Source organism: Amblyomma americanum, chromosome 3 (assembly GCF_052857255.1).
Source record: "Amblyomma americanum isolate KBUSLIRL-KWMA chromosome 3, ASM5285725v1, whole genome shotgun sequence".
In the NCBI taxonomy this organism is placed as follows: Eukaryota; Metazoa; Arthropoda; class Arachnida; order Ixodida; family Ixodidae; genus Amblyomma; species Amblyomma americanum.
In genome coordinates, this window is record NC_135499.1 from 135,938,288 (window position 1) to 135,964,489 (window position 26,202).

A 26,202-nucleotide genomic window follows, 5' to 3' on the forward strand; every position below is an offset into this window, starting at 1 on the left:
ACTCTGCCGCTCGGGTTGGGCCTCAACAAAAGACTTAATTTCCCCTTACAAAGCTCATCCGTTTCTTTTGAATGACTCTCGGGCATTTATGAATAGCTATTCTTGCATCATAATTACATGTCCTTCCGTCGCTCCTTTCAATCTGCTGGGAATGCAAGATTTCGTTGCCAGGTTTTTGGTCACGTTCAAGACTGAAATTGACATCTCGAATTCAGCCATTTTACTTCGTACACGTGCTGCAATTGACCGCATTTTTTAATATTCTGTAATTTTCTTTTCTCCTTAATTTTGCGCACGCGCGTCCTTCTGCACGGCTGCTCTGAGATATTTCGTGTGGAGCACGACCTTTGGAAGCTGTGAACGCTATTCATAGAACGGACATTGCGCAGTGAAGACTCTTTGGATGTCCGATGCACCCATTTCCCTAGCGCTGTGTAAATACTATAACTAAACGACTTTATTACGGCGAATTCATTTTTTTTTTAAGTAAGCGTTTTGGATAGGCTTGTAAGTAAGAATGACTACTGATCCTGAGTTCCCGGGTTCGGACCCGACCGCGGCGGCTGCGTTTTTATGGAGGAAGAACGCTAAGGCGCCCGTGTGCTGCGCGATGTAAGTGCACGTTAAAGATCCCCAGGTGGTCGAAATTATTCCGGAGCCCTCCACTACGGCACCTCTCTCTTCCTTTCTTCTTTCACTCCCTCCTTTACCCTTACCTTACGGCGCGGTTCAGGTGGCCAACGATATATGAGACAGATACTGCGCCATTTCCTTTACCCCAAAAAACCAATTATAATTATATATATGTATAAATTACGAATACAAGAAGAGGGTAAAAATGCGCCAAATTCTGTTCAGCTTTATTCGCACATCACGTGAAGGCAAAAACGCCTAGGGAATAAAGTATTAGAAGTGTAAGTTTTCTTCATCTCTGTTATAACATTAATTCACGCAAATAATTTTTTTTATCACTGAGTAACCTCGGCTGCAACTACTTTGACCCATTTTTCTCGTCTATTCTGAAACGGTGGTTTCAAAAATAATTTTGACGCGCACAACTAACTAATATTATATATGTTCCATAATGTTATGGGTGAATTGTCTTCCATTTAGCAGAGCAGAAAGTTGATCTAGTTAGTTGTTATGCATAATGAAGAAGTTGGCGCGGGATAAAACAGGGACAAGCGAGACAAACAAATACTCCTCCACGTAGACGGTTAAAAAAAATCAAGCCATTGGAAACTAATAGCGCGAAAACTACGCGATGGTAAACAAGCGAGAAGAAAAAATCTTACCAATTTACAAATCAACAAAAATGCAGAAACCTAATTTCATTAGGACCATATCGCCAGTCATGTTTTTTTTTCTTGGAATGGTACTTATCGAACTAAAGTACGAAAGTTTCAGATGTTCAATAAAGGTAGTACCGGCGTGACAGACCGATATAATGCGCCAGCACTCGTGCATACGAACGCGCCTATCAAAAAGAGGAGAAAAAAGGGTTGTAGAAGCGCTCGTCCAGGGCTACGCCGCTGCTGACTCTTGGCCGCTTAACGCCAACGTGATATCTGGTGGAGGAGCTGGATACGTCATTACTGTACCGTACGCCCCCCTCAAGCCGCAGTTCAAACCCCGGACAAATACATAAGGTAGACACGCCAGTCCACCAGGGCAGTCACCGATTGTAAGGCCTACCTCCTGAATTTAGACTACTCCCTGCTTCTAATTCAACACGAAAGGCTCCCACAATGAATCCTCCAGCTACAGTTCCGCCGGTCCTGATCCGCCTTTAGCGAGAGCCACCCCATTTCCACGGCCAACCCCACGAGGACGCAGAAGACTGGCTGGACCAGCACGACTAGGTGGCCATCTACAATGGCTGGGGTGCTGACTGCAAGATGCGTCGTGTTTATTTCGCCCTCGAAGACTACGCGAGGACCTGGTTTATCGGCCTTATGAATGGATGTGGTTATGAATCGGCCTACGAACGTGGGATGCGTTCAAAACCAAGTTCCTCCAAGTCACCAAGGACAGCACGTTACGCAAGGAGAAGGCTGACCTGCTTTTGCGGGCCCGACATCAACTCCCCGACGAGAGTGTGATGGTGTACGTCGAAGAAACTAAGCGACTCTTCCGACGTGCGGACCCGAGCCTGTCGGAGGAGAGGAAGGTAAGCTCCCTGATGAAAGGGGTTAAGAAGCAGGTGTTCGCCGGCCTGGTTCGAAGTCCCCCTGTGACTGTAACTGACTTCGTAAAGGAGACGAGCTCCACCTAAAAGTCCCTTGACATGAGGGCTCGACAGTACTAGTGCACAACAGCATCGATGCACACGGCCACGATGGAGACAGCCACGATGAACTCGGCAGAATCTCTACGTGAGATTATTCGATCCATCGTGCGAGAAATGGCGAAGCTCTTTCCGGCTAAGGCAAAAGCCTCAGGTTGCCACACTTGCTAATGTTCGCGAGGAGGTGCAACAAGCTTTCAGTACGAGCACACCCCTATCTCTCTCAGGCCCGGTACAGCCGAGCACCCTGATCTCAGCTACGCCGCCGTCACACGTCGTTTCATTCCATCCCAGCCTAACCCACGTTACGCTGCACCTGCCTCCGTCGCTATACGAAGTCAACCTCTCCAGCCGCATTCTCCACAACGCCGAGGACGACGCAGAACGAATATCTGGAGAGCGCCAGACAGTCAGCCGCTGTATTACCATTGCGGTGAGGCTGGACATGTTTGGCGCCGCTGCCCATACAAGGAGATGGGCCTTCGAGGACTCCCCGTCGACTGTCCCCGTCCGAAGTGTGGAGAACGACCTCAGGAGATCGCCGACTACATCTCGCAAGCGGACTCAGTACAGCACCGCTTCTCTCGATCACCATCTCCGCGTCGCTACAGTTCTCCAACGAGACCAGTCTTGGAGTCCCCGTAGGGGAAACTAGATGCAGCAGCCTCTGGAGGTGCGGCTGCATAAACGACAAAATGTGCACGATCCTCTATGGCAGCAAGACACCTCGCACAAAATTCCGAATTTCCTAGCCGTACCGACGACTCATAAGCTGAAGTGCCTCAAGACAAGCCGATGCCCTCACGTACCCCTCCGTGGCCACGACGCATTTCCTCGATGCCGGACTCCTTCGACGCACTGCAGCCAAGACCAACTGCCTAGATATCCCCAAAGTAAGACGCTAGCAACAGCCGACTTATAGATTTCGATTGACGGCGTTGATGTAACCGCGCTGGTGTATACTGGCGCCGATTATTCTGTGCTCAGTGGAAAATTTGCAGCGGCGCTAAAAAAGGCAACAACCGCTTGGGACAGCCCACAGATGCCTACTGCAGGGTGCCATTTGATGACACCAACGGGAACGTGCACGTCGCGAGTAACCGTCCAAGGCCAAACATTCCTGGCAACGTTCGTAGTGCTAGCCGAGTGCTGCCGGGACGTCATACTCAGCATGGACTTCCTGACTGATAACGGTGCCGCGATTGATCTGCAATCGCAGTCCGTCAAGTTCTCGAGCGAGAAGGCCATATCCGTCGATGGTGTTCTCCCAGCGGCGCTGCACATTCTAGACGACCACATGACCGTACCTCGACGTTCCAGTGTAATGGTAACCGTCGGCTCAAGGAACATACAGCAAATTGAGAGAGTCGTGGAAAGCAAGCAGTTGTTGCTTCTGGAGAGAGGACTTTCCGTCGCCAAGGCGGTTGTCTTGCTCAAAGATAGCAAGGTCACCGTTCTTCTGACAAATTTCGGCGACGAACACCAGCACCTTGACAAGGGGACGACTGTGGCGTATATTGACGCTCTTAGTGAAACTAGGTGTGTGCACAGATTAACGACTGCTTCAACGACTGATCCTAATAGACCTGCTGGTGTTCAGTACGACATTAACCCAACCCTGCCGCTCGAGCGGCGAGACAAAGTGCGGGAACTGCTCGATCTCTACCGTGGTGCCTTCGCGTCATCGTCACGCGTCGGGCGGACGCATTTTGCGAAACATCGCATAATTGCTGATGAAAATGTTCCACTACTCTGACAGTCACCTTATCGAGCGTCCACTAAAGAACGTGAGGCTATCAGCGCACAAGTGAAAGAAATGCTCGCCAACGACGTTATTCGACCTTCTAGGAGCCCATGGGCGGCACCTGTCGTGATTGTGAAGAAGGACGGCACCTTATACTCTGTGTTGACTTCCGTCGGTTAAACGACATCACTAAAAAGGATGTGTACCCGCCACCAAGAATTGACGCCTTGGATCGCTTATCCAACGCCAGATATTTCTCCTCCATGGACATAAGTCTGGATATTGGCAAATGGAGGTAGACGAGAGGGACCGCGAAAGAACAGCATTCATCACTCCAGACTCCCTGTACCTGTTTCAGGCGCTGCCATTTGGTCTTTGCTCGGCACCCGCGACATTCCAAAGGCTCATGGATACCATTCTTGTGGATTTGAAGTGGAAAACTTGTCTGGTCTACCTGGACGACGTCATCATTTTTGCCCCGTCTTTCGAGGATCACCTGCGTCGCCTCGAGGAAGTATTGCGGGTCATAACGTCATCGTCTAAAAGCCGGAAAATGTCATTTTGCATATGAAGAGTTCCTTACGGCGCGGTTCAGGTGTCCAACGATACATGAGACAGATACTGCGCCATTTCCTTTCCCCCAAAAACCAATTACTAAATTATTATTATTATGAAGAGTTAGTTTTTAGGCCATGTCGTGAACTACGAAGGAGTTCTTCCGGATCCCGAGAAAACATCCGCCATTGCCAATTTTCCAAAGCCGCGTGACCAGAAGGAAGTTCGTCGATTCCTCGGAATATGCGCGTAGTACCGCCGGTTCGTGAAGAACTTCCCTAAAAATACCTTCACCCCTTACTGACCTGACAAATGCGCATGTACCGTTCAAGTGAGAACCACCACAGCAGATGGCGTTTCAAGAGCTTCAACGCCGCCTGCTGTCATCCCCTGTGCTGGCGCACTTTGATGAACTTGCAGACACAAGGGTCCACACCGATGCATGCAACGTTGGTTTGTGCGCTGTCCTATCGAAGACGGAAGCCAACTACTCTGCCTCTGAAAAAGAATGCCTCGCCATCGTGTGGGCAGTTTCGAAGTTCAGACCATACCTTTATGGCCGCTCTTTCAAAGTAGTGACCGATCATCACGCACTTTGCTGGCTGACCAACCTCAAGGATCCCTCCGGGCGCCTCGGACGATGAAGTCTTCGACTCCAAGAGTTCGATATCACCGTCATTTACAAATCCGGTCACACACACGCAGACACAGATTGCTTATTTCGTGCTCCCGTGTAAGCAGCTCCGGACGACGCTGCTGATGTCGATGAAGTCTTCTTGAGTGCAATACATACCAACGGTTTCGCCGAGCATCAAAGCGCCGACCCCGACCTCCACGACATCATTAATTATCTTGAAGGAGCCAGCAGGAGAGTTCCTAAAGCCTTCAGGCGAGCTTTGTCATCTCTCTGCATACGAAACGGTGTTTTTTTTTCAAGAAGAATTTCGCCGCCAACAGTAAGCAATACTTGTTGGTAGTCCCTGTGAACATACGCGACGAAATCCTTCACGCCTGCCACGACGAACCAGCTTCCGGCCATCTCGGTGTTGCTGGAAAACAAGCCAGAATTCAAGACAAGTACTACTGGCCTCGCCTGGGTCCTGACGTTGCGCATTACTTCCGCACTTGCCGGGATTGCCAGCGCCGCAATGTTCCGCCCGTGAAGCCAGCCGGATTCGTCTAGCCCATTGAGCCACCTTCGCAAGCGTTTCAACAAGTCGGCATGGACTTGCTCAGGCCCTTTCACTCGACGACAACACTCGATGCCAAGCTGCCCCATGTCGGCGATCATCCAAATGACGACGTTGCATCCTTCTTACAACGCGCCGACTCGCACGGGTTCGAATTCAGGACCAGCAGGGCCAGGACGCGCAACGCTACAACCTACGGAGGCTGCATGTTGAATACCACCCAGGTGGCCTTGTCTGGGTTTGGTCCCCTATCCGACGACGCGGACTGAGTGAAAAGCTCTTGCGTCGCTACTTCGGTCCTTACCGAATTGTGCGTCGCCTTGGAGCCCTGAATTATGAAGTCGTCCTTCATGAGACTCAACAATCTCGACGCCACCACCGGCCCGAGGTTGTCCACGTGGTTCGCCTGACGCCCTACTACGCAAGGGCACCCTAACTCTTCTCGAGACCCCCTGATTTTTTTTCAGCATCGGATCGATGCTTTCGGAGGAGAGCGCTAATAGTGCCAGCGCTCGTGCAGACAAACGCGCCTATCAAAAAGAGGAGAAAGAAGGGTTGTAGAAGCGCTCGTCCAGGGCAACGCCGCTGCTGATTCTCGGCCACTCAACCCCAACGTGACTCTTGGCCGCTTAACGGCAACGTGACAATATGATCACAGATGTGTACGGGTGTGCATATATTCAGAATTTTGAATAGTGAATCGATGACACTTCTATTCGATTCATTGAATCAATAAAATAGTGGTTGTTTAAAATGATTTTATAAAGAATCAAATATCACAGTTACAAGCGGATAAAGTAGGGCGGTTTGGTTAAAACGTATGGTTGGATGAGCGAAAGCGACGATTGTTTTCAGAAATCGTGGCCAGCTAGAAGGTTAATTCATGGAAGTCTTCCACATAGGCATGAATAGGGCAAAATGTATCGATCAAATTTCGAACGGGTTGGTTGACGAGGAATCAAAATTTTTAGCTTTCTTAGTCGGGTTTCCAAGATAATCTAGTTTAATGCTTAAGATCTTATCGAGCACCTAGTGGGTGATGAAATATTCGAATGAAGATTGCAGCTTTTGGGTTTTGTTAGATATTGTTTCCTATTTAAACATGTTTCTGTCTCGAAAAAATCACGGAGAAAACTTAAGACTACTTGCGTGCTGTCAATGCGAGAGCTTGCGCGCGGAGTGTTCGGCTGCGGCGATGGCGTACTACTATGATGCAGTGGCCAGTGAAGCTGATCTCTTCGGCGCGCCCGAATGGAAGTTGAGAAAAAAAAACTACAATACCCAAGTCCATCCGGAAATAGTGGCAGGTTAGTGCGCGGGGTGTTGTGCTGCGGGGATGGCGCAGTGCTCTAATGAAGTGGCCAGCGACGCTCATCTCATCGCGGTGGCCTTGACTCAAAATTCTCTTGAGGCGAAATTTAATTTTTCTTTCTTTCTTGATTAAGTAACCACTGCCGATGACGTCATGAGGTTACATGGGTTTCCGGATCGTCTGGCGTGGACAACGAAAACGCTGGATTTTCAGCCTCATGAATCATACAATGCTTTCGCATTAATAAAGTTTCAGTTGCGAGCTATCGCTTGTCCTTGTCTTCTTTCTTCGCCCGTTCGTCTTTTACGCGCTTTTGCAACCATGAATCGAATATGCTCCGAATATTTCACATGAATTTCGAATAATTGGCACGAACCTCGAATAAGACGCCCCGTAGCTTTCTTCGACGACTATAAAGAAGAAAAGAAAGGTTCATTCCAACGCCGCACAACGTCTTCCCGAAATCGGCCAGAGCCGGATGCGGGATTCATCGCCGCGACGCGTCCATTCGTATGGTGGCGTTCATGATGCTCATACTCGGCCTCTAAGATTGAAAGATGCAGCGGGTTCAGGCCGAGTTAGCAAGCCCTGCCTAGCAGCGTGAACTCGGAGGCCACGACTCTGATACGTAGCTCTCGTCCCTCGCATCTGTTTAAATGTGGCAGTAGTGTATTCGCTGTCGTCATCAGTAACAAAAAGTAATTTCGACATCCGTAAATCATGACATTCATAATGTTAATATACTGACATCTTTTCATCTGCCCTAGCTGACCAGTGCTGCCTGTTGGTATAGCTAAGAATATATGTAGAACTCTTCATTTTCGGGTTTGATTTTTCCCGCAATTCTAGGTGTAAAATTCGGGCGATATTTTCGATCTCAAAATATGCTAAGAATCATGTTATCTAAAATAAATTTGAAAATTTTGGTTTTTCGGGTGGTTTTTTTTAGCCCAAGGAAGTTCAATCGAACAGTCCGATTTTCTGCTAGGCATGAAACACCCTATTGTTTGCTCATTATTTCATAAACAACACGGAAATGACGGGTTCGGACAAAAAATGTCTAAGAATTAAGATTTTTTAAAATCAATTTCAAACATTTCCTCGCTTGTGTTACTAATATCCTACGAGGCACAATCGCGTCCGAAAAATACCGGTCGGCCTTTATTTGCACAGTGCGAAAACAATCAACATCACAGCGACGATTTTAAATGCGCAAGGTCCTTGGATACGGATTCGTTAGCGTCGGTAGCGCTTCATACACTGACTGCGAAAAGACCTTGAGTTGAGTTGAGTGGTTGTAAGCTACCGGTGGGATTAGCCTTGCAGTTGCTGCCGGCAATTCTCTGTAGCGGTGTTTTGGCCTCTCGCTTCTTAATCTCTCTTTTCGAATCTATTATCAGATTCATCCGCTGTCTTGAATATAAGCAATAATATAGGATTAAGACGTCTAGAAGACTGTATGCACCCCACTGAAATGAGCACTAGATACCCATAAAATTTTCTTCCTGTGTTTTCAGCTGTGTGCGCTGGAAAATCAAACTCTCTAAGGCTCATTTTCGGGGAGAAACTGTGTCTAACCTGATTTTCAAAAAATATACTCGGGGTGCAATAACAGCGTAAACACTTGTTTTAGCCGAAAACGATGGGCCCGAACCCTATACTATAGCACCTACGCAGCGTCGCAACTACCACTTTGCTGTTTCACGTGATTAACTGCCCTCGGTTTCAGCGTGAGCGTGCACTCCTGGCTGCAACACTCCGTCGCTTAGATCCTCGGCCCTTTACTGAAGCCAAGATTCTGGGTCCTTGGAGTAAGCCTTCAATGCAGAGGACAGCTTTGAAGGCACGTTTCAAGTTCTTGAAGGACTCGGGACTGAATGCAAGGTTGTGAACTATCAGTGTGTGCCCTGTGTACCCTACAAGTAATGGCCAACGGACATGTGGAAAAGTGATCATCTTCCTTTGTTCTCTCCCCTTTCTATCTCTCCCTCCGTTCCTCTTCTCACGTGTAGGGTGGCATACCAGGCTCTGCCTAGTTAACCTCCCTTCCTTGCCGTTTGTCATTCTCTGTCTCTCTCTCTCTTGTCGTTTTGTATGAATATTCGCTACTTGTGTAAGTATTCGTAAACATATGTCGTCAGTCTTCCTTTCGGTTTTTTATTACACTCTCAGTATTCGATACGCCAGCAAAGCTACAATATTCGTATTCAATTCTGCTTTGAAAAATACTATTCGCTGGATTATAGAAATGCGAGCTATACAAGCACTAGGACATGGCGCTGCTCACGGAAGTGACAAGGAACAATTAAGCGCGCCCGTCCTGTATTACGTGTTCCTTCGTGTCTTGGTTCTTTTCGTGCTGTGGTTTTCGTCACTTAGATATTCGCCGACTAGCCCACAAAAAAGTCCAAAAGTCTCTATTTTGCATAGAGGCATGAGTGAAAAAGAACAAAAGCTAAATTTAAACACTGGTGAAGAAATCATAGATAACGAATGCCCACCAATGAGTAGTGCGATGATACTCTGTTGATTAGGCATAAATTTAGGAAGCATCCAAGAGTGGAGAATTACTCATAACAATTGTTGAGTGGTTGATACAGGCACAAGTCATTTTAAACAATACACAGCGCTGCTACAAAAGAAGCTCACAGCAATGCTGTTTATGGTTTAAAATTAAGAGCAACTTAGAGTACCGGTACGAAAACCAGGTGTCTACTGAAAACAAGCTTTCACACTGTTTATATCGCTTTTCAATTGTCAGGAAAAAGTGGCTGAGTGTTATGAATTAACACTCGTCATTTCTATCACACGTAGATGCCATATGTACATATACCCTCTAGAATTTAGCATTCGTCATTTTTGTCACATGTAGATGCTAAATGTACATATACCCTGCAGAATTAACTACAAAGTTTCAATGGTCTTCCTGGGAATATGTGAAATGTTCTAAACGTAGTACAATGTCTGAGCACAGAGACTTAAATGACATTTACAAAGGTAAATACAAAACCGAGACAACTTCTACGCTTGGCAGAATATTCTGCAGGAAATATTAAGACAAACAATAAAGTGAAAGTTTTGCGTCATCCGGCAGCCCATACTCACCTCGCTCGAACAACTCAGCTAGAGATAACCGCATGCCTCTGCATGACAGGACATAGCCGCCAGTCTAAATGGTGATGAAACGCAAATGAATCTGTTTGGCCGGCAGTGGTAATAAAAGGCCCCACTAAGTACTCAGTTGCTTGTTAGCACGGTGAACCTCCAAAGAAATCTGTGAAAGAACAGCCCGCTTTACGTTTTTACTGCAAGGGCCTTTGTTAAAACCTGCCTATATCAACTCTTCCCTAGCAGTAAACAACGATGTTGAGCCTGCAACAAACTTGGGCGCATAGTGAGCCCGGTCGGTGCATTGATATGTTTACACAGGGCTCTGAGCACAAACACGGGTCCTTACTTTGTTTCAGCGGCTCCTCAAGCCTCGATCATGTTTTCTTTTTTCGTTTCACCGAGCGCGAATGGAAAAAATGCTGCTTCGAGCGGAACCCCAAACATTCAAGGAAAGAGGCGGAAGCGGCTTACTCACAGGTTTGCAGCGCTGTGCTTACGGGCTTCATTCCAGCCGCCGGTTAATGTTTTCCTTTCGGAAGCGACGCTCAGTGAGGCTTTCCACCAGGTCCTTCTTTGTTTTTTCGGTATCGCTTAAACTTTCCTGGTCGTTAAAGTTCCTGTAAATATATGGAAACGTGCTGAGCGATCGTTTTACCGGCTCCAGGGCATCTCAGCGGACGTCACATCACGTCACATGTTCTCCGCTCGAACAGCAATCTATTTTTGTGGTATATGAGTTGAAGTACAGTCTTTCTGAAAAGCATACAGCCCAAGGAGTGTGCGCCTGAGCCCTGCAGCGCGGCTGCTCTTGCATGCTCAGGGACCATAATCTGACGAAGGCGGGAGGAATTTAAGTCAACCCTCACAAGCTTAGGAACGCGAAATGTGCTTAAGAGCCTCGCTACATGGCTTGGAAGCAAACCTCTTAGGCTGTATATTTTTGACAAGGACGGAACATGCAAATACAATGTTTTAAATTTTTTCCAAGTCAACATGGTTGGTGAAGAGCGCGAACGATCTGATTAATCCCCCCCCCCCCCCCCCCCCCCATTGAAGCGGACAACGACCGGTCTGCTCAACCTCTCAACAGGGTGTCCGCTTCCAACCAATCCTGCATGGAGCTAACACTGCCCGGACATTCTCGAGAGCTTCCCTTTCGAGAACCTCATATCGGCCCTACGCAGCCGATGTGAATTTTGTCCGGCCAGGACATATCTCGCCTACGCGGATACCATAGCGTATGCTGAGCTGGATAACACACACAAGAATCCTTCACGAGGAAGGCAAGCAAATGTAAATAGATATTTATTAAAAATACTCAAAGGCTTCAAAAATGAATATTTTGCGCGTTGGGCATGTTCAAGAAGTGGACACACAAACCAGCTCATGCATCATTGTACAGGGTGACTTTTTTTACCGTTCACAGACTTTTAGTTTAAAGACTGTGAAATGTGCGGCAGTGCCGCCTGTACAAGTTCATTCTACAACAAAGCTGACATTATGTAAGTACGTCATACAGCTCAATTATCAAAAAATAATTAACTCAAATAACATATTAAACTTTTTACCCTTTATTTCAGAAGGAAAGAATAAATTTCCAACTTGATGCGTGTCAACACCGAATGTGAGCCCCGTACTTAAACTTTCGTAATCGGCGATGTGGTTCGAAATATCAAACGCGAAAAAGGCCTCTCGATGCACCTGCGGCCTCCTTGCCAGATGAAAATTTGTAACGACAAGCAAAAATTCTAAATTTAATGTTACATTTTTTGTGTGGAAGACCAGTTTGCATTTTGCGACGAATAAATAAAGACCCCTCTCAGTGCCCGGAATAGAGAAACTGAAGTAATTTTTTATATCATTGACTTTTATAATTCATTGACATTGACATTGACATATCATTGACATTGACTTTTTTATATCATTGACATTTATATCAGTGACTGGCGTTAATTATTAGGTCATCAGCTTTGATATAAGTAGTGCATTGTGTTACTGAGGTTTCTGCGTTGAATGCCCTCACTCTTAAGATCAACAATGAGCTCTTCTCAATGTAAGTGTTTCCACCGTTTGACGCTTGAGACTATTACTTATTATCAATTTTGGAGCCGTATAATTCGGGTAATTACAAGCTTGAAGCTGCTGTCGTGCCTTAGCAGATGAATCAAAGAACCAAAACCGGAATTTCTTAAACTGTTGCCATCGCTCTCTTGAAGGTCGTCATGAGAATGAGGCATTGAGCACTCCACTCCTGGTGCGCTGCAGTTGATTGCAGTGGAAGGTTAAACAGTGCAGGACCTGCAAGCTGCCAAGAAATAATTGCATTCCAAGGTCAATCGCCGCTATAAGATACATAGGTGCGATAGTTTGAGAGAGAAACACGTTTTCATTGGGAGGGGGGGGGGGGGGGGGCGAGCTATTTTGTGTTATGCTTCTTTAACGCCGTGCAGATGCCGTTTCTTCGCAATTTACTCTCTTACGTAGCGATACAGACACATGGTGTTTAAATCATTCTACTATATGTTGATGCTTATAGCTGATTCAACAATGTAATCCAATGAAGAAAAATCCCCTGGCTCTGAAACCATATCTTCAAAATATATATGAGAGAAAAATCTCTCAAACTGCTGACAACATTCGATTCAGTGCGAAAGCATGGGCTTTTTTTTTTTTGGCAAGGACAGTTTTTACTGATTTTGCATGCATGAATGACTGAACTGAGGCACGCACATGACGACAGGTTCAATTTTCTCTTTTCTTTTAGCGGACACGCAAACAACTATTTTACTCAGGCCAGAGCCTCCTGATTAGTGTCACGTAAGTACAAGAAGACGATGAGAGGGTAGCGCCGCGGGACGAAGCGCGCGCGCTAGGCGATTTTGGCGATTTTAGCAAGACACGATTTTGCTAGGCCCCGCGAAAGTATGCTAAACTGGGTAATGTATGCGAAAATTTATTTCTTTCTTGATATACTATGTCCTTCTGGCTTTTGACTGCTTTCCTAGAAACTCTCGTGTTCAATCCGCCACAATTTAGTTGGTACTTTACAAGGGTCCAGCTGTATTTCCTCCTTTAAAAAAAATCGGTGAAGGGAGCAACTACAGCGGCTCCACACCAATTCCTTCCTGCAATGATTGGCTGTCGTCGACGCACCTGCAATACCAGCTCGACTTAGTCATCAAGGCGCAAGATATACAGTGTGCCTTCTACTCGTTCTTCATCAAAATGATTCTCTATTTTCCTAACACCACTCAGTTTCTGATTTTCCGAAATATATCTCTTTAAGCCTCTGTCGATAAAAAGTACACTTGATATTTGTGACACCTGCACTTGGCTTTAAATCATAGAATTTAAAAACAATAACGCAACGTTGTCCATCCAGTCAGTGCAAAAATAGTAATGCTGAACATTAACACTGAAAAAGAAAACTTTGATAGATTAGGATTGCGGTAGGAAGCACAAGCAATTCAATGGGGCTTGCTGCAAGCATTCGAGCCCGTACTATCGCCACAGGGGAATTCCCATCCTGCATACCTGAACGCAGTTCTATGAGCAGATCGATTGGTCGAATATTGGACGCAGCATACGACGCAGTAATGCGTCCACGTATCAGCAGCATACATGCATACCAGCATAAGTGCAGCTACGTATCTCGGGGAACCATATGCTTGCCCTCACATTGCCCTCATTTCGATCGCTTTTGTGCTAGGAGCTATGACAAGAATGTGGACGGAGAGAAGGTAGTCAAAGACGGCCAATTCAGATCGAATACAGAGCCGTTTCACACGGAGATGCAACAAAATTGGATGCGGCCTATGCGGGCTTCTTATCGTTCACACACAGCACGCAAAAATCATTACTGAGGGCAGTATCCTCGCAATCATTAATTGCCTTGAAGGTGGGTGAATTCATCCAAATTCAGACCAACCAACAGAGCTATTTGGAACATACACACAATATGCATCACGGTAAGTATGGGCTCTTGTGCGTGTGTGTATAATATTGTTAAGCGCATTTTATAGCACAAATTGAAGGAAGTCATAGTTGAGAATTATCGAAAAATCTTGCCACGTGAAATAATAGCGAGTTCGGGAGTTGGCATGAAACACTGTGCGCCTGATTACCCGCTGTTAAAGGGGCTGTGAAGGGGGCTCTAATAAATTTCCGGCATGCCTGGGATACTGAAGCACACCACTTCACGAATAGTGTCCAGCAAGAATTTTTTAAATGCGCTTCGTAGAAGCTGAGTTATGTGTAGTTAAAATTTGAATTTCAGCGTCTTCGCGCATTTCCCTCTCCCCTCGTCACTTTTTGCACGCTAGAAGGCAGGCGCTCCTTCGGCAACCCCCCTCTGGGAGCGGGGCTTCCCGACCCGCGGAGCTCAGCGGCTTATTGTCCGCGGCCGCGGTAGCTGCCTGACGTCTGCAAGAATCTAGCCAATGGCCACCTCTCACCTTGTATACGCAGATGCGGGGTACGGAGGAGGGCGCGAGCATGAAAAAGTCGCCGGGAAGGGCTCGCAAACTTCGATGCGTGATTGTGGGTCGTCTGCTGCGCGTAGAAGAGTATTATTTGGCTCTGGTTTTTATGGCAACACAGTGCAGTGATTAAGTCAGTTAATGTGATTTTTTTGGAAGGCGTTTCAGAGCCCCTTTAAGGTAATTTCGGGTGGAAACGCCTTTACTTCTGAGGGCGGTGTCGTGCCGTAGTACAGCGGAGTTTACAATGGCTTGTTATTGTCTTGTGCATAGAAACCAGCCAGATAGAAGGAGTTGCTTAGTTTGAAGTGCTTGCTGCGTTCTTAGGTAATTAAACAGGACCTTCACTAAAAGACGCTGTAAAAATGGGGTAGTTGAAAAAAAAATGAGTACTGAGCTTGGATTTGCTTGCATTATATAAAAGTATTGTCTAGCTATTATCAGTTCGAAATAGCTTGAACCGAAATCAGGAACTAATCACCTTCCTGCTTGAATGTCTTGATTGGGATACAGCTAACAGTCGCCCTCAAGCTTTTGCTTGTCCGTAAACAGCACAAAATAATAAAGAAGTATGCAAAGATTTCCACGATAAGTGAGCTGAGTGATGTTGCACTTAAGTGAGGGGAGTGAAGGGGGCGCCAATCACCAACGCACCACATGCCTTCTCCAGACCCATGGTTACTTTCGTATAAACAGAAACCAAAACATCCAAACAATCAAAATGAGCGCCAAAGCAGAAGTGATGACGCATAGAAATCAAAGCAGCGTACACTATTAAAATGGATGCAAGTCATTTCGAATAGCGCCCAAACGTCAGCGCTCAAGAAAGAATGCAAAAGGTACCGAACACAGAGTGACGAAGACAAATGGGCTCCCATGAAGCGACCTCCCTATGTTCAAGATCGGCTGCGCCTGAAGATTGTACATAGGGTGCGCGGCTTCTTTGAACGTCTTCAATTTTAGCTTCTCTCAATTTCTGCGTTTTGCATATTAGCTCTAAACATTTGCCCTGAAGAAGCATTGGTAACACGACTGTGAGAAGTTTACGGCTCTAAAATTATCACTTTGTTCCTTCTGTTTGCATTTTGTATTGTTTTTGATAATTTCGTATCCTCTATTCAGTCAGTTTTTTTAATGCATGGTCTGCATGGCTAACTTGCAGTAAACGCGTGCATGTGTCTGGGAACTGTAAAAACTCTGCTTACGTTCTAAGATTGTTCACCATTGGCGCCTGCAATATAAGTGATCAAGGAGAATGCGCTGCTCTAACTATTCATCTCTGCCCTTGTAAAGCCCTCCTCCTCTCCGATGAACCTACGTACAATTGCAGCGTGGTTGTCCTGTATTTTTACCCTTTTTTTCAGAAAAACAGTGCTTGAAAGTATTTCCGACCGATTCTCTCTCAAAATCAATTTTATTTATTGGTTCCTCTAACTTCAATTTTGCTACACTTGATGGCACTGATTCTGAGTGGAATGACTGAGTGGTCGATCTGGGAACCGCTTAAAATGGCAGGTAAACAATGGCACTCTTAGATAAAGAACACTTGTCATGTTGGTTGTTGATTTCTCGTACCTGTACTTACTTTTATTTAAACGGGCCTCCCGTTCAGAAGCCACATCAAAGCTCACGAATGGCGCCGCCTTCACGCACGCGTTAAACACTTGTAAATTGTGAAGCACGGATAGGTAGGTGATGTTCTTTAAGCACATCGTCAAAACAGAGCAAAAGGCGAAGGTTAAGACAAGATGGGAGACGACCTATCGCGGCCTGTCAAATGGAGTATTTGTTTGTAGAAAGACCAAATGAGCAAATGCACTGCCATTGAAAAACAGGAGGAATCTAAAGGGAAATTTTGGCATAAGTTAAACCTGACAAAAGTTTGCATCGTGAAGAAACCAGGGTGACTTCTTTGTCAGCACTCCAACTGTTTCTCATCGTCAAAAGAGCTGTTCTATACATTGCTAGATGAATATCAATGCATCAATCTATTAGCGTTTTCGTATTTTGGTGACTCTGCTGCTTTTTTCTCTTTATCGCTTGTTAGCTGACACCCTTCTTCTGCGACAACATGCGCCTATGTGTATCTGTAGTTTCATTTTGTCAAGTTCTTCGCTAATTTGTGAATAACCTTTGGTGGGCGCATTGACAAAAGCGAAGTCCTCAATTACATGCAGGAAAAAGCAGCTAGCTGAGAATCATTGCGGGTAGGGCTTTGCGAACCCATTCTCGAGCGCATGTCGCAAGTCGCTACTTTGGAGTAAAGCATTATTTAGCCTACATTTAATCGCGAAGGAAGCCATTAAATTGTTCCCTTAAATTATCCTCAGTCAAAGAGCTTCTTTCTGACATCTGGAAGGAAGGTATATTAGCTCCATTTCTCCCTTCGATTTAAAGCTGCTGCAAAGACGTAATGGGATACACTCCTACGTGACAGTCGCAAGATTCCTAGTTTGATACTCCACTGTGACTCTGGCTTCTCAGCACAACTTTAAAAGTTCTATCCTGGCCCACCCGGCCGGCTTGCGGTGACGACGAAATGCAGAAACATCGCCGTCCATAGATTCAGTGAACGTGGAAACCGACACCTGGTTGAAATTCTTCTGGAGCACTCCGCAACAACTTCTCTTATAGTCACAGGCCGCAATGCTTGGTATGCATGAAACCATTGGCCATTTACCCATTTGGATCTCAAGTGCCACCAAGTAAGCCAAACCGGTTTACGTCACCAAAAGGATTTTCCTGACGTAGATAGAAGACGTTTTTGCTACAGCCAGTCTGACAATGCGTTCATATTTAAATGAGCACCGGAAACTGCGGGAAGACGGTGCCGACACCTGGCACTAAATATACTGAAGGCAGCCTTAATCCGGACAGAAAGTGTGGGTTGCTTTATAACAGGTATTTCATTTATTTCAATAAAGGTGGCATATTGCGTCCCACACATTTGTTCTTCTTAGGATTAGGCGAAAAGCCACATTTGCTTCCCTTCTTTACGCACGGCCTTGTACGACGTCACTGCTTACGCCGCTGGAATCAGATGGTGAATGAAACATTGATACAAATCCTGTGTTACATCCCCTAGCTCCTATTATAACGCATTAAAATGCAGCGTTGGCTTAATTAATTGAACCTTGCAGCTTGTCGTCTTTCGGGGTAGGTGGTAAATGGTGAAGTTGAACCGCCGTTGGCTGTCGCATCCAGTCAGGCAATAGATATTGCGACAAGGTTTTCAGCCTGAGCCTTTAACTGTACTGTTGCTCTTTGCGGAACTCGTCCCACATTTACGATACACCTCACTAATACCGTGCAGCACTGTGGGAGCTAGAGCTGCCTTATTATAAGGGAATACCGAGCTCACAAAAAAGAAACATCACATTAGAGAGCGGTAAGGTATTCGCCGGTGCCTGCGAGTCGGGCTGCGATTGGTTGCACAGTGAACGGGTGCCGTCTAGTCTCGGCTGGCCGTCTTCACGTCCGGAAAACTTTGTGAGTTACAACCGCATTTCATTGACGCTAGCTCACTTTTGATGGGTCTGGCCGATTTCGGTGCAATTTCTTCAATATTTTGCTCCTGCCCTTTAGGGCCACCAGCTTACCTTAGCACATTGTAATGCAGAACTCCAAGTCTGAGGATGCAAGACAATGTATACGTAACTGTTATTCTTAGGAATATCTTAAGTTTGATTAATTACTAAGTGGTTCGCCTTGTTCATAACACCTAAACCTACAATTTCATCACCTCTTCGTGCAGAATCACGGCTAATCTTTTCCATATGAAGGCAAATGAACGTTTTCATAGCGCTCATATATAAGTAACGGCACCTGCCCGAATTAACATTTTGGCTTTCATTGTTTTGCAGAGCACCAGGAGATTAAGGAAACAACTTGTGTTTCTTCGGGGCTAAAGATACGCTCGAACCTCAGGAAAGCGCTTGAATGCCAAGCTTAAAGTGAACCTGGGAGTAATTAAGTTTCAACAGCCAGTCAACAGAATTTGCTCTGTACCGCACTCTGAACGACTTCTAACTGCTAGCTTAGGGCTGGGTTAATTAACGTTGGTCATGTAGGCGGACCTGAGTTAGGGACGCATAATCCACCCGAGAGGGCAACGCTAGAAAACAAAAGTGAAAGCGGCCGAATAGTGCAGGCGCAATAGTAACGAAGGCGGGGCGGGTTTTAATTAGGAGCAGCGGCTAGGCTATAGTGAAATTATGTTGGCTTAGTTCATTTCACGCATTCTCTTGCAACTGAGCCTGAGCGCAATTATTTTTATGTCAGACCATACAGGAACTTATAAAATACCAACCTACACCTACTTCTTTGCACACACAACACAAGTAAAACTTTTCTTTCGAACTTTATTCAAGTTATATATCAGGATATAAACGTTATAGCTTATTCAAAAGGGTATACTGCATATATGTTTGCGCCGTTTTGTTGTATACGAAATATAGGAGCAGCAGTGCTGAACAGTACTCGGTCTTGACCACACAACAGAGGTTTGCCTCGAATAAGCGCACAAGTATCGGTTACGTGAATTGAAAGAAACCATAAAAAGTATGGGATGAAGTATGTATTTTTTTCATGCTGCCCATTAACTGAAATTCGTTCTTTCTTTCGTCTCGCCAACCGGTCTCTATAGGCGTTGTCATACGGTAATTATCTACACTGGTGCGAGATAATTCAGAAGTAGGCTATACGTGATCATGCGTTCAGCGGTGACTGCCAGTGAAAAACAGCCATCGTATATCAAACTTACCCGAATTGATTGCGGGTAACGTGTCTTTTTGATTGCCTGTAAGATTCGTATTACTACTTCTTCGCAACGGATGCTTATCGCCGTAGTGTTATGCAGTACATGCCACTTAAGCGTAGTTCTTTTGCTTAGACTGTTTTCTTCCGATCGATCTGCTGTAAGAACCCTGCAGAGCCCTGCCCGTGTTCTCACTAATTCCGTGCGACGCCTGGAATTACCAAGAAGAAACCTGGTCCTGTCCTTATTGGGCTTTTCCGTGTCTTTCAACCATGGAGCACATGCGAAAAAAAATCATGATTTCTTGAGCGGAAGAACTCTGTGGCTTGAGCCGAGCGCGCTTGAAGAGCGATATGAGCAACAAAACAAAAGAAATGAACACATTTATTTTTTCTCCCGTTTCGGTCATCACAGTCAGTAGTGGACTCATCAATGACGAGTTCTGCCGGGAGTGTCGGGATATTAGGCTACTCTTGAAGGTGGCGGAGGTATCTTGTATTATTTCTTTTCAATTTGCCTCATTGTGGTATTTTTACATGAAACATTCCTGGCTCGGAGGCGGATGGCTTCCTCGTTTTTGCCCCGCTTTTCAGTGTTTGCGACGGATGCTTTAACCGCTGTTTGGGCTTTAATATGCACATTTGAACGGGTGTGTGTATGTGGAAATTAATCCATTATTCCGACGTTTATTGCGAGGATCACCTATATCTAAACCCAGCACCACGTACCTAAATAGCCAAAGTAAGGGAGGAAACACCTGGAGGATTAAACGTTCCACAGAGGCACATTTCTCTATTTTTTTCTCATATGTAATTCAGTAATGTAACTCTTTGAACAAGAACTTGTGGACTCCCGATCTATCACCACATTCTCCAACAATCTTCCTATGTTTGTATTTCAAGCAGTACCTTGAACTATCCCAAGGAGTGCTTGTAGGTACTGTATGTACACCGTTCAATGCATCATTTTTCAGTTGTTGCAAAGTGCGGCAGTGTTGTTTAATAAATGTGAACATCGATTTCTGCAGTGTAAATCTTTATGCCTCCCGTTTATGTCTCATTTGTGTCAGAATGGACTGTTTTTTGTGATTCCTGCGAACAAGCATTTTTATTCTCAACCTATGTTCCCCAATCCTGCCACAGCCCTCTCAAAGGAGCTAGCAGTATGTGGAAATAAAGAAATAAATGTAATAACCAAAGAATACTAATAGCCGAACAAAGGGAGATTGTTTGAAGCAAAGTTAAAATAAACAAAGGGCATAGAGCGAAAATAAGGAGCCTGCGAATAACAAAAACAGCAAAAGTGCTGCTCAGAATAAACGAATCAAAACCAGGGATTAAGAAAAAAAAAGGTTATCACCTGGAATAGTCCTGCACATGCTCAAACTTTACAAATTGCTTGGAATGCGTGCGACACCAGTGTAAAAAAAAACAGAAAGCTTTTTTTTTTTGCATATTCTAAGCTGAGACGTGATCCCTTGACACTTGTTTTTGATATTCGCTATTTTCTTTGCATATTATGACACTCTCCCAAACCTAAACTCTATCGGAGAACTTAGCACGCCGCCTAGAGTTATTCCACTGCGAATATGCGTCTATAGAGAGCGCAGCCTTTTGTTTAGACATGAATTTAACACAGGGCTTTACTCAAATACAGAAGACACTACTACTTTTACGCCACTTTGTCAATCGTTTCTTAATATGACACCTATTTTGTTGTTGTGCTATACGAAAGCGTAGGTCATGAATATAAAGTACATCTTTCCTCAGCAAGGGAAGCTTTTCGTACTTTATAATTGTGCTCCGGTGTTTCTACCATTTTGCTGAACAATGTTTTTTCTCATTTGAAAGTACAAGCACAGCAATCGGTTCTAGAACGCAAAGGTTCAACCAGAGTGTAGATCACGAGATGGCCGCTTGCGGCATCCAAATATTGGGGTGGATTGGTTATTGTACGCCCTAGACCATGTGTTGTATGTGCAGGTACCTTTAGTGTTAATGAGAACATATTATACGCATTCAACCATTGATTAAAGCGAAAGAGTAAGCGAAAAGGACACTTTATCGTTTCTGCTCAATAATTTTTATACGAATAAATAATGTCTAAGAGGCCATTTAAACTTCAGTGTAGAAATGACAACATAATTTCTTCTTGTGTGCAAACTGACTCTTCGCGTTAACGCTTGAGCCACCTCTACCTGGACATACTTTTCCTCTGGAACTATAACAGCAGACGTTGCACGGAACTTCGCGATAGCGGTGTTCGGTGTAATTTAGGCTATGCATCGTCACTTGCAGTTAGGCATTCCCATTCATGTGTACCCCAAGCGAGTTTGGTATTATGCTGCAGCATGGAGGCATTGACGAAGTAATAAACCTATTAAGAGACAAAAAGTTTACATTAAAGCCGTAAAGTCATAACAATGAAAAAAAGGTCGTAGAACTTGTGCAGGAATCTGCCGGTAGTTCCCACAGCATAGGGAAGCTACACGGAGAAACAAAGTGAAAAATTTTAAGGGACGGTATATCCTGCAGTCACATGCAGAGCTCGCGCGTTAAAGAATGAGGCTCCCCAAAAGAAATTCAGGATACGTGGTAAGAATGGTCGCTTGACATTAGAGTGGAAAGATGAGAGAGAGAGAGAAAGTAATTTAATGAAATGAAAGGTGGAGTGGTCGGCCAGCAGGATGTGACCCTGGCCTGCACTCCATACTGGGGAAGGGGGAAAGGAAAGGAATAGAAGAGTGAGGATGCGAATGAAGTGTGATTATGTCATAATACAGTGAATTGCTTGGAGTTATATGAGTTCCAGTGGACTGCGCACACATTTGGGGGGGGGGGGGGGGGACTCATTTCGCGTTACGACATGTAGCACATGGAGCGCATGTCTTCCTTATGTACACACACACACACACATCGCGCACGGTTCCAGAGAAGGGCTTTGCGCACTGTCACATCCCGGCACAAACAGGTGTGCACTCACAGCGCACACTGTACACCGTGTAAACGCGCACAGCGCAGCACACGCTAGTGTCAAAGACGGGAATCGAGTCCTGTTTCAGAGAAAAACCTGAGAACAGCCTTCATTTCATACGCGTCGTGAGTGAGGTTCACCTACTGGCGCCTAGGGTGCTTCCCTCAGAGAGAGGGCGTCCGTCCAACTGTCCCAGAGTATTTTCCAAGGCCCTGCTCACATCAGTGTAATGAGGGCACTCGCAAATAATGTGATGAATTGTCTCTGAATGGCTGCAGTTAAAACAGTTCGGGCTAGCTTCAACTCCAATCTTGTGTAGTAGCTTTTAGTGTACGCTACACCAAGCAGCAGCCGATGGAGCAGAGTTCCTTGACGTCGCATAGCATTTGATGGTAGATGAATTCGGGAACCATCATCAAGCCGAGAGATGAAAACAATGCAAAGTACGCTGCGAAGAGAATAATTAAATAATCCTCAAGTACAAAAATGACACCCATAACTGTTATCAAGAGGGACAAGCGTATAGGGGGCGGCAGAGTGCCTGCTGGACGGATAATATTAAGAAGTTTGCGAGGATAGTGTGGCCGCAACAAGCACAGCACAGGTCAGGGTCCATTGGAGGGATATCGGAGAGGCCTTTGTCCTAGAGAGGACGTTTTAGACGGATGATGAAAATGACGATGATGAGATGTCAAACAAGAACACTGCACCCAACATTGCTTCTCTCCGGGAAGTTAGGTGGTCCTCGTACAGCAGCGATCGTCGAGATTGAGCTTCTTCTCCTGTCCAGAGCCTCGTACGTTTTGGGTAAAATTTGTAGCCATTTGGGGGGTAAAATAGAATGGATCAAACGAGGAAGGACCTGTGCTGAAATCTTGATGTCACCCGCTAGTGCATGAGTTGTATTATTCTTTGGTTGGAAAGAAAGCAGCAGCCCTACGATAAACTGTATTTCTTTTTTGTGGCATGAAAAGCACAGAGTCAAACGTTTTATTTATGTTATGATCCTTCTTATGGTGCCCTTCATTTCAAGGAACAGAACTTCAAGGCGATGCAACGGAAACAGCAGCATGTATTAATGTGCACTGCATTCCGGATCTTAAAGGCAGACCCCCACCGACAGATCCTTATTCGGGTAAGAAGAACTCCAACTGGCAAGAACAGATGCCCCAGGAGCACAAAATAAAGCGGATCTGCCAACATCATGCGTGTTGAAAAAAAAAAGAAGACACCAAAGGAGCACCTTAGAATGGAGTTTAATGCGCTGTGAATAGAACTTACCTCGCAACAAGTTTCCGTCTCAACTAAATAAACAAGAATTTACAAAGCACACTGTAATAAAGGACCTTGTTGCAAGATTAAATAAATGTCATGTTTAAATAAACAGCCTATATTCTTCAGCTAAGCTTGATAATAAGAAACTATATTTCTCTCGTGTGCACACGAAAAACTCAAAAACCCCTTTTAAAAAATCACACACGAACGAAACGGCCAAAAATAACAAAAGCACCTCAGCGCTCCATTATGGTGTCGAAATCAGGTGACCCTGTTGTGTAAAAAATCCGCCGATATTCATCACGTTCGGATAGCACCTAAAAAAAATGAAAAGTATGCGTTATAGCATTCTTGGTTTCCCCGTGGATAAAATGATCTATATATAGAACACGGCGCAGTGAAACGACAGGGAGGGCATCATGCAGGCGGCAGTGCTCAGCCGTCGTTTCCAGGCACTGCCGCTCTGACACTCTAGGAAACTGTCAGGCGCTCAGTAAAGTTGTTTCTCGGCTGTGAGCTAAACAACTATTACCGTGAAGAACGTGTGGGTTTCGTACCATGTCGATAACCAGGTCATGTCCAAAGAATTAGGCAGGAACCCTGAGGAAAACAGCATACGAAACGTTCAGGTGCGCATAGCAAATCGGCGCGAACTGGGAAAAAGCAGCTGAGTAATGATTTGCTGGCATCAGATGAGAGCGGTCAGCTCTCCTGTTCTTCTGTGACTAATATAACGAGTAAATTGCCCCTCGCACAGCAGAATGTTTCTGCTGAAAGGCTCAGGCAGATTGCATTCTTTTAGGTGGTAATTCTATTCATTTCTATATGCATTAAAAACCATCTCCATACTACTGAAGCCAGTGGACATTTTCCTCTCTACTACAGAACGGAACATTATTATTCATTCGTTATAGATCAAGACAATGCTTACGATCACTATTTCCTGTATTATACTAAAATTACGTGTAAATAAGGCAACGCGGTACACCAGACACCTAACAAAGATATAAGGGGCCAATATGCCTGGTAAGCAACATTCTAGGCAGATATTATTTCAGAGCCACGTGCAATAACTTCCAAATGGCACTGTAAGCTCTTCAAATTCAAACTCCTACAGCTGCAACGTTCACAGAACATGTTCCTGGTATATCAATATGAAAGTGTGTTCTGCATCAAATCAGATCATCCGGTCCCACTTTGTCAACTATGTATTCACAGACCTTTAATCCACGTATATTTATTCTTATTGGTGCGCGTTGCAACTATCTGCGCATTATTTTTAAGGCGATGTTCCTTGCCTCATGGCGTAAAGACGTTATTTAATTATGTGTGAAAGAAAAGGATGGGAAAATAAATGTTCTTCATAGCATTGTTAATGTCCCCTGTATTGGAGTCAATAACTCGTCAAAATTCGTTATGTAGTTCTTGCCTTTTGGCGTCCATGCGTTCTGGTCAATATATATTGTGCACAATTGTAGTGCGACCCAACGAGACTCTATATCGGTATCAACTTGCATTATTTCGCGCTAGACGGTCTTTCTGATAGCTTTCACTTTTTCATAAAATTTCTAGCTGTAATTTTTTTTATAGTAACTTGAATAAAGTGAAACAAAAAATCTGTCTGACCGCGTTTCCTCTATGGGGTGATGAATCTATTGCGAATGTTGTCGCAAGCCCCTTTATCTAAGAAACAGGCTTCCTTGCCTACAGTCGTGCACACGGAGTTGTGCAGAAAAAATTCTAAAAAGGGTCCAGTTACGTAACTAATAGCTTAGTTAAGACAGATATGCTAGGTTACTGCAACGACCATGACGACTGCACCGCGAAATCAAGTAACCTTCCAAACAACACCGCCATCATTGTAAGGGCTAAACATTGGAGCTAAATTTGATGTGAATTATGTGCAACTCATTCAGTGTAGTCTCCCGACATGACGTGAGAGAAATTGGCTCAAATAATAGCACTATTCACCGCGAGCTGAAAACATTCCCAAGCAGCTCAAGTAACTGGCCTAAAATTAGAGCCGTATTGGCAAAGGCCGGCCCTACAAAGGACCAGGATGGGACCATCCTTTTGCAATATTGGGCTGATGACCTGTGCTGCTTGGGTTAAACCTTTATAGAGACTCACTTCAGTTACTGCATTGATTACTGTTTTTTTTTAATACGATAGCATTATATTAACGCCGTCACCGAAGCGATCCGCCGAACATGCAGTGGACAAAATCCATACTGAACATTAGCAAATCTGATTCTCATTAGGTACATCGTCGCTCTAGTGCAAGCAACTACATGAGAAGGAACGCACATTTAGTTGTCATTGAAACTGCTATGCGCTCTTGAACCAGCCTTGCTCTAATTTCGAACAGTGGCATGCTACCTTACGAGCCAGTCATATGTCCCCTTCCCCATAAATACATACGAGCGATTTCTTTCAGTAAAACGGAGCGTTTGCAGTGCTATCCTCCCAGCTGTGTGCTTTTTTTTCTCTTGGTTCGCATATTCGCTATACAGCAATAACA